The 9,001-nt window shown below is 35.6% G+C and overlaps 1 pseudogene; it reads left to right on the top strand.

Moving 5' to 3' along the window:
* Window positions 1–275: 275 nt before the first annotated feature.
* On the top strand, window positions 276–8,729 carry LOC149773141 (uncharacterized; annotated as a pseudogene).
* Window positions 8,730–9,001: the final 272 nt, after the last annotated feature.

Below are 9,001 nucleotides of genomic sequence, written 5' to 3'. Positions count from 1 at the left end.
GAGGAAAGAAGAAACAAAGAAGAGGAGGAGGAAAAGGAGAGAAGAAATTTCAAAATCCCGGAGAGCGAAAATTGGGATTCTGAAGCAACATATCCTGCCTCTGCTCTCTCCCCCCAAAAGGTAAAAAGTAACTGGGGGATAAGATGCGTATGTGGCGCCAGGCCTGGAAGGTGCCACCATTAACCAGGTGCCCATGAAGTTCCAAACAAAACAGCCCTTTTAAGGGCTACCCAATACTCTAGAAAAGAAATAACGATCAATTTGCCAATGTGTGTATATAAACACTAACTCTTTTTTAAGATAGTGTGAGGGTATGCGTTTGTGTGTTTGTGTTTGTAAGAGCTCAGGTATGTTTGTGTGAATAGTAGATTATGGGTTTCATAGCGTATGTGAAGAGTAAAGTTAGGGTTTTATTATATGAAATGAGAAAGTAGGGGGGATGTTTTCCTTCACGTACGCGCGTTGTTGGGTCATGATCTAGGTAAGATCAATTTTATGTTTTTAGGGGATGTTTTCCTTCACGTTCGCGCTTTGAGTATAAAACTAACAGTGTTGGCCATTGGAACCCATTCTACGGAATAAGCAAACAAGAAGATGCCAGCAGCTTCAGCTTTATATAACAATCTTATGGGAAGTTGGTATTGGATGGTAGATGGATTGAGTGTAGTAGAAAGGGTTGAACAGGAATGGAGGTATGGAGTGACAAAAGACTTCGTCTCAAGACAAGTAACCAGCCTCCACTTATCCGTAAATATTGTAAAAGAAATGATACAGGATGAGGAGAAGAGAATCAGAGGTTTAATTAACCCACCGTATGTCAAAGTGGGTAAGTTAAAAGAAGCGATAGATCATGTGACGAGTGCAAGGTGCTTTCTAGAAGACATTGTAGAATGGACAGATTGGTGTTTCGCGAAGTGGGGGTTAGAAAAACTTAAGAAAGCTGAAGAACTAATGAGGAATGTGCTGACCGAAGAGGTCAAGAAGATCAAAGAAAAGTGGTTAAAGGAAAGACAAGAAGAAGAAAATAGAAAAAAAAGGGATGAATTCGAAAAACTGAACACAAACTGGATGAAAATCCAAGAGAAGTTCCGGGCCATGGGCCACCCGGACTGGTTGCCGGAAACAGAAAAGAAAAAGAAGAAAGGAATGATGGACAAAATAAGAGGATGGTGGAAGAAGTTAAGAAGTTAAAAGAAGAAGAAGAAAAAACCCAAAGGCCCTTTTCAGGGCCAGCCATATTTCTCGAAAAGAGATAGTCTTTGAATTGCCTACCCCTTTTTTAAAAAAATTTTTAAAAAAAAAATCCCATGTTAAATTCCCCTTGTCCGTAGAGTGACCCACGATTTATTGCCATGTTAAATTCCCCTTGTCCGTAGAGTGACCCACGATTTTCTCCATGTTAATTCCCCTTGTCCGTAGAGTGACCCACGATTTTTCGCCATGTTAAATTTCCCTTGTCCGTAGAGTGACCCAGGGGTCCCTGTAATGCTAATTCCCATTGTCCGTAGGGTGACCCCTTTCACTACTGGTAAGAAAATCCACAAAATCCCAATGTACCTCTTCTGAAAGTAAGTCCGGGTTCCTTTGGGTGGTCTCCACTGCTGGTGCACCCCAATGGATCGTTTTCTGAGTTTCCGTCATGTTGAATCACTGTCGCATGGATTGACTGTACACAAGCGCTAGCGAATCTATATAGACCACGTGACGTCACAGACTGCTCTCTTCGGATTGGATGCGGGCTGACTGAATTTTGTAACGCGTGTTTGGATTGGTCAACAAACTCAATCCGTTTCAATCCTTCCTCTACCTATAAATAAGCGCAGTTCACTGCATTGATTCACCTGTTGTCGTCGCCTCACGATGTGGAATACAGTTGAATCATCCACCCTTGTGTCTTCAATGATGTTTAGGACGGACATGCTCATGTATGTCCGGTCCAAGTGGACTGTTGTTGATAGGACATATACTAGTCTGTGGATGAGAAGAGTTTACATAGAAAGACAAGGATGCCTTAAGAGGGTACTTGTGTGTGGACCTGCAGTTAGAAGGAGTTTAAGAAGAAGAAGATGTGACAGATGCCGTCTATGTTAATATTAATATTAACATAAACCCCAAGGCCCTTTTCAGGGCCACCCACATTTCTCGAAAAGAGATAGCCTTTCGATTGTCTACCCCTTTTTTTAATTTTTTTTTTTTAAAAAAAATCCCATGTTCAATTCCCCTTGTCCCTAATGTAGTTTTTTTTTTCTAACATGTTCAATTCCCCTTGTCCCTAGACAGACCCAAACTCTATTCCCCATGTTCAATTGCCTTTGTCCCTAGAATCGATATTTTTTTTCCATTGTTCGAATGCCTTTGTCGCTAAAATGGGTATTTCCTGTTTTTTCCTTTCTCCAATGTTAAATTCCATTGTCGCTAATCTTGCCCAGGGTGGTTAATGTTAAATTTCCATTGTCGCTAATCTTACCTAGGGGGTGTTTTTAATGCTAATTCCAATTGTCGCTAATCTCACCCCATTCACTACTATCATAGGAGCACGGAAGTGTCCACAAAGGAAAACTTCGCGAAAGTCGCACGTTTCGCAGCCCGTAACTTCTGTTTGGTACAACGCAGAAAAGTAAATGATGGCTTGATGGATAGAAAAATATCTCAGAAGTAAAACAATCCATATAGTATGGTCGCGTACCTTTAAACACGGAAATAGCAGAAGGAAATCGAGGGTCATGGGTGGAGCGAAGCATTTGGAAGTTCCGTACCTTCTCTTTTATATATTATGATAGAGAGGGTCCTACGTCAAAACGGGTCATGGGGATCATCTATGGTATTTTTGTCATTCTGCATGATTTTTGTCCTTTAGATTATTATTTTTTTCTTAACATCAAGCTCGCGTCGAGCACCTGTGCTTAAAATGGGATCATAATGCTCCCAAAGTTCTTCCCAAGACAAAAAGCCACTCCCAAGAAAGCCAAACGAAGTCCCAAGAAGAAGAAGAGCAACCGTTGAGAGTTTAATGGTTTAAAACAGTATGTTTTGTATGATCATATGAGAACTGAAAGTACATTATAACAATGCAATTTATGACATAACATCACACATTAACACTTTTGTCTCTAGCATGAAATACTGTATACGGGTCATTCTCAAAAAATATTGATAATTGTGTGATTTCTGGTATATTTAAACCAATTTTGATTTAATTCCACCCTTTTTAGCTTGCAATGTCAATTTAAGTTATTACAAAAATAAATTTTAATGGAAAATGGTTCATTCCTTGTCTGAATTTTTCAGCGTTTGCCCCTTGGTTCATTGAATTTTGTAAAATCTTGATGTGATTTCGCCGTAACACAATCAATTTGTGTTAATTTATATCACATATACTAAAGTTTTTTCCCTAAACCTTCAGGTTATTATTGTATCACATTGTTTCTTCATAAATATCAGTCTTATTTACACCAAAAGATTGTGAAACTTATAGGAATTTCCAATAAATTCAAAGTGCATTTCGCCGTGTCCCTTGTGTTACTCAATATATCATTATCTGAGTAAGAGTTGTCTTTCTTATGGAATAATTTCATAAATAGTTTCTCCCTCATGTAGAACTTCCTCTTTGGAATTATTGATAATGGAGCAGACGATATGATGCAGCAAGGACGTTTTTATTAAGATTAAAGGTATGTATGGTAATGCCGTAACTTTCATTTCTGTCCACATTGTTACTCCATATATAAACAGTAAATATATTGATTTTATAATAAATTTGTGTGTAGCATTTGTATATCACACCATGGTTAAAAATATTGTTAAATCATTCTGCTAGGGAGCATATATTGTGAAATAAATGAGAAACACAGGTAAATATGTCCTTTGTGTTACTGTCCCTTGTGTTACTGTAAAAAATGTAACACAAGGGACTGATTTAATAACAATAGTGACAAAATTATTGTCTTTCACGGCATAGCATTTTATGAATAATAAAATTATGATTTGATCATAAGTAAACGCTTATTTACCTGTTTGCATTCAATGATAAACCACTGGATCACAAATTTAAATGAACCAAAACTGTCAAATAGAATTTAGTAACACAAGTGACAAATACGGTAACACAAGGGACATAAACTATATATTTTTTTTTCAAAAGTTCAAGCATACATTTTGTACAAGAAATAAATTTAGGATAAGTTACATCATTCTTTATAGCAAAAATAACAGAAAATATTAGAATATAACATCGAAATACTTGCATAAGATGAGTTTACTTTTCAGTAGAAATAAATATTATTAACCACATCCTTAGTAACACAAGTGACTAAAAAAATACCAAGCTTAATTATTTGATAGCACTACAAAACAGCAGTGGAAAAAACAATATATAATTGATGGTTGTCCATTGTAAAGATATTTTGTCATTCGTTAACATACGCATTACTGTCTTATATTGTTGCTACCATTAATATAACCACAAAGAATAAAAACGAAACTTTTTATGCCTTTTTATCTTTTTATGTGATTCTCTTGTTTACCCCAAAAATCTAAAAATAAGGGAATGGACAAAAAAGCTTTTATATACTTTTATTTGATGATAATGAACCATTGGTTTCTTTTATTTTTCAGAATGTAAAGTAGAATCATAATGGCCTTAACAAATGCAGAAAAACAACGTCGTTATCGACTAAAAAGAGATGCCGATCCGTTAAGAAGAGAGGAGCACAAAGCAAAATGCAGGGCAAAATACCAACAAGATCTTGGAGTCGGCAAATTAAAACTTATAGGAAATATGACTCCCCGAGAACAAAGAAAGCAGAGAAAGGAATGGAGAAAAAGGAAAACAACTCAACGCAAGAGGAAGAAGGAAGATAATGAAATTCTTACGCCTCCTTCATCACCTAGAGAAACAGCTCAACCAATGGGGCATCAAAACACTCGTAGAAAGAAAATACTAATGGTAAAATGCTATCGAGACAACTTAAAGTTGAAAGAGAAGCTCGAAGCTCAGAAAAAACTTACACATAAACTTTATGTCCGACTTCAAAGAGCTAAGAAGTCACAAGGAAAAGGATCTGTTCCAGATACACCAAGGTCAAAGACAAAGAAATTGTTGAGAAACTGGAACACAGAGCAAGGCAGCATGACTCGAAAAGAAAGACGAGAAATGAAGAGCAAGGCTACAAAAATCCTCTTATTTCACTTTTCCCTGAATGAAGATCTTAAGGACAAGTATAGACGCTCTAAGAACAAACAGAAGAAGTACTTATCAGAGATAATAAGAGGTAGACTATTAAAGAAGTACAAATTATGAAATAGAGCAAGAACAGAGTTTCAAATTCAAACAAGTAATGACCGTCTTAAGAAGGGTTCAGTGTCATACAGATTAAGAACGAAGATTTGGAATTTCTTTGAAAGGGACGATAATAGTAAACTCACTCCTGGAATAAAGGAAACAGTTACGAAAAAGGGTGTTAAAAAACAGAGGCGAATTTTAACCGACACAATTTACAAGATACATGAGAAATTTTTACTTGAGAACACAGATTTTAGTATTAGCTACTCAACATTTTGTAGACTTAGACCATTTTGGGTCCAACCTCCAAAAGAGAGAGATCGTGATACTTGCGCATGCAAGCACCATGAGAATATGCAATATCTTGTAGATGCACTCTATAAGCTTAAACGTATCGAAACAAAAAACCTGTCAGAACTTACAAAAATTTTCAGTTGTAACATCAAAGATCTTAACTGCATGTATGGATAATGTGAGAAATGTGCTGGGGTTAATATATTGAAAAACAACGGCGAAGACAACAATGCTGAAACAACCTGGTTTCAATGGAAAACAAAGAAAGAGAAACGAATCGTTAAAAATGAGGAGCGAGAGGTCACGCTTACTGTTAAAGAGACAGTAACAGATTCAATCAACTCATTAATGGACACATTTGCCACTGACATGAAGCGATTTAAGATACACTGCTTCAATATAGCTAACCAAATGGACTACTACAGAAAAACCAAAGAGAATCTTCAGCCAAATGAAGCTTTTATACATGTGGATTTCGCTGAAAATTTCCAATGCAAGCTATCAAACGAAATACAAAGTATGCATTTCGGGGCTTCAAAGAAGCAAATTACCCTTCACACAGGTGTTTGTTACACTACGTTAAGTTCCGAGACATTCTGTGCTGTTTCAGACAGTTTGGAGCATAGTCCTAGCTCAGTGTGGGCATTCATTGAACCATTATTAGACAAAACCTTGAAGGAAAATCCAGCTATTGATATCTTTTTCAGCGATGGCCCAGCAAGTCAATATAAACAGAAAGGAAACTTTTTACTATTCACTAAAGAGATGGCTTCACGAAATGTAAATGGTGAATGGAACTTTCACGAGAGTGGTCACGGCAAAGGAGTGCCAGATGGTGTCGGTGGAGCACTTAAGCGAAGGGCAAATGAATTAGTGCTTCACGGAGTTGATATAACAAATGCTCAAACATTTGTTGAGAATATGAAGAATTCATCAGTGTTTGTTTATGAAAGAGGACAAAAAACAATAGATGACAAGACTGTTATCCTTTCAAAAGAGAAAATGAAACCCGTTCCAGGAACCATGAAACTACACCAGATAAAGTACTCAGGATATGGAGGAATATTGTATAGAGATGTTAGTTGTGTTTGCTATGAAGGTTCTTATCATACAGAACACCAAATGAAACATCATTGCCTAATTGATGGAAAAGTGGAAACAAATTCATACAGTAAAACACCAAATGGCAAATTTCAAAATGAGACAGAAACTAAGCATGAGAAAAGTAAGGACACTAAGAAGGAAGAAATCAAACCGGTACAAACAAAGCATCAGCCAAAGATAATAGGTGACTCAGCCACCAGAAAGGCTTTTTTCTCAGAAATGTTGGTAGAACTCGGACAATGTCAGACGTTTAGTGACATTAAAGAAAAATGTGTACACATACATCAGCTTATAGATGAAAAGAGATATACATTGAATTTTGACTTCTCTCCGTTTATCATGAATGAAGGAATTGAAGTCGATGAAAACACTCTACTGCTTTGTCCCTCTGACATACCAAAGGACACCACACTATATCCTGTTATGATAACTGCTGACGGCAATTGTTTACCTTATTCAGGAAGTGTGATTGCTTCTGGAAATGAAGATATGGGGGAAGAAATGCGAGTTAGAATAATAATTGAATCTTGTATCCACAAGGAATCATATTTGAACCAGACATTCTTAGAACGAGGAACTGACGATCCAGTGAATGATTCTCTTGCAAAAACATATGCCTTCTATTCTGACGAATATTCAGATGAAGCACTCTCTGATGGACAAATCAAACGGATCTATGAAAAGGAAATCATGACAATCTGCAAGAACAAATCCTATATGGGTATATGGCAAATATTTGCACTATCGAGTGTACTTTGTCGCAGAATATTTTCCGTCTATCCTTTATTAGGAAACCCAAATGTAAGAAAGGATCTACACCGATTGGTTAAACCGAGGGAAGAAAGATCTACTCAAACGAGCTACATAATGTGGACAACAACGAGACAAGACATGTCAAAACATAATTGGATTCCTAATCATTTTGTCACAATGTTGCCGATGGATCGACCAAATACAAAGATTTCTGTAGATGAATCAGTGAAAGATATTGAAATTCAGAATGTTATGCCAGAAACAGAGGACAAACAAGAGACAAAAGCTAACGATTCAGAAACAAATCATCATGAATCAGAGAACACTGAAAGTAAGTCTGAACTCAATGAAAGCACCGAGAACATCAGGAGTCATTTTGATATTTCTGATTTAAGTCCTCAAGATTTATTGGGAAAGTTTGTATTAGTGAGTTATGACAATAAACCATATCCTGGAATAGTAACAGACTGTGATGAAACTGAAGTATATGTCAGCTGTATGCACAGGGTTGGAAGAAGTTTGGAGAATTCCTCCTTTTATTGGCCACTTGCTGTTAGAGATGAGTGTTGGTATGATATGGAGAATGTTATTGGAACTATTCCCGACCCCAAGCTTGTTGGACAAAAGTACTGTGTTGATAGTGAACTGTGGGCCTTAGCTTTACAAAATTTGAAAAAATGACATGATTATTTAATTTGTATTGTGAATTTTCCTCAATTTTACCATCTATACACGATGAATTGAAAGTGACTTCATTAGAAATTTCTTTTTCAATTAATAATCGAATATGTTGAGGTTTAATCTTCACAACATCCAACAAATATTTTTATAACGGAGGAGAGAAGTACAAAACTGTCCTTTGTGTTACTTTTTATTCCCTTGTGTTACCAAAATCAGTAAATCAAAAATCAAGGACCAGTAAACTGTGTTCATTCAATCATAGATGAATATTTTGGACTTTATGATGTAACAATAACAATGAATATTCTTTAAAAAAAATAGATGTTACATTTGTTTAATGTTTGAATATCACTTGTGTTACCATTTGAGTCATTTATGTTACATTATTGTCCCTTGTGTTACATGTCAAATATTAACCAGTTAAAAATTATTTTGCCATTCCAGTTGTTCAAGATTCGACATTAGAACCATTTTGATGACACTTGTTAACATATAGGATAAAAATAAGAAATAAGTAAATTCTTTTGGAATTATAATCAAAAATATGTGAGTTAGATTTTACCTTTTTACTAGGTCATTTTATAAATCTAAGAAAAAAAAGATAAAAACAGATAAGAAAAAAAAAATCTTGGATTAGTTGAGTAATTTTCATATATCACAGATGTTAAGCTGATTACATCGTTAATATTAAAGATAATTCGGAGAAATAATTCTTATATTGCATTTGTAACACAAGGGACATTTACTAGTAGCAAGGAGCTATATTTTCAATTTTAATATTTTGTATGAATTCAAAGTTGGTGTTCATTGTTTGTTTTACACATTTTAATGGTTAAGTGATGAAATAAAGCTTACATTGATGAACTTTGTGTGGTTTCATTATCCAAA

Source organism: Sinohyriopsis cumingii, unplaced genomic scaffold (genome assembly GCF_028554795.1).
Source record: "Sinohyriopsis cumingii isolate HCF-2022 unplaced genomic scaffold, ASM2855479v2 utg000873l, whole genome shotgun sequence".
NCBI lineage: Eukaryota > Metazoa > Mollusca > Bivalvia > Unionida > Unionidae > Sinohyriopsis > Sinohyriopsis cumingii.
Note: the sequence above shows the minus strand (reverse complement) of the source record. Positions and strands in the feature narration are given on the sequence as shown.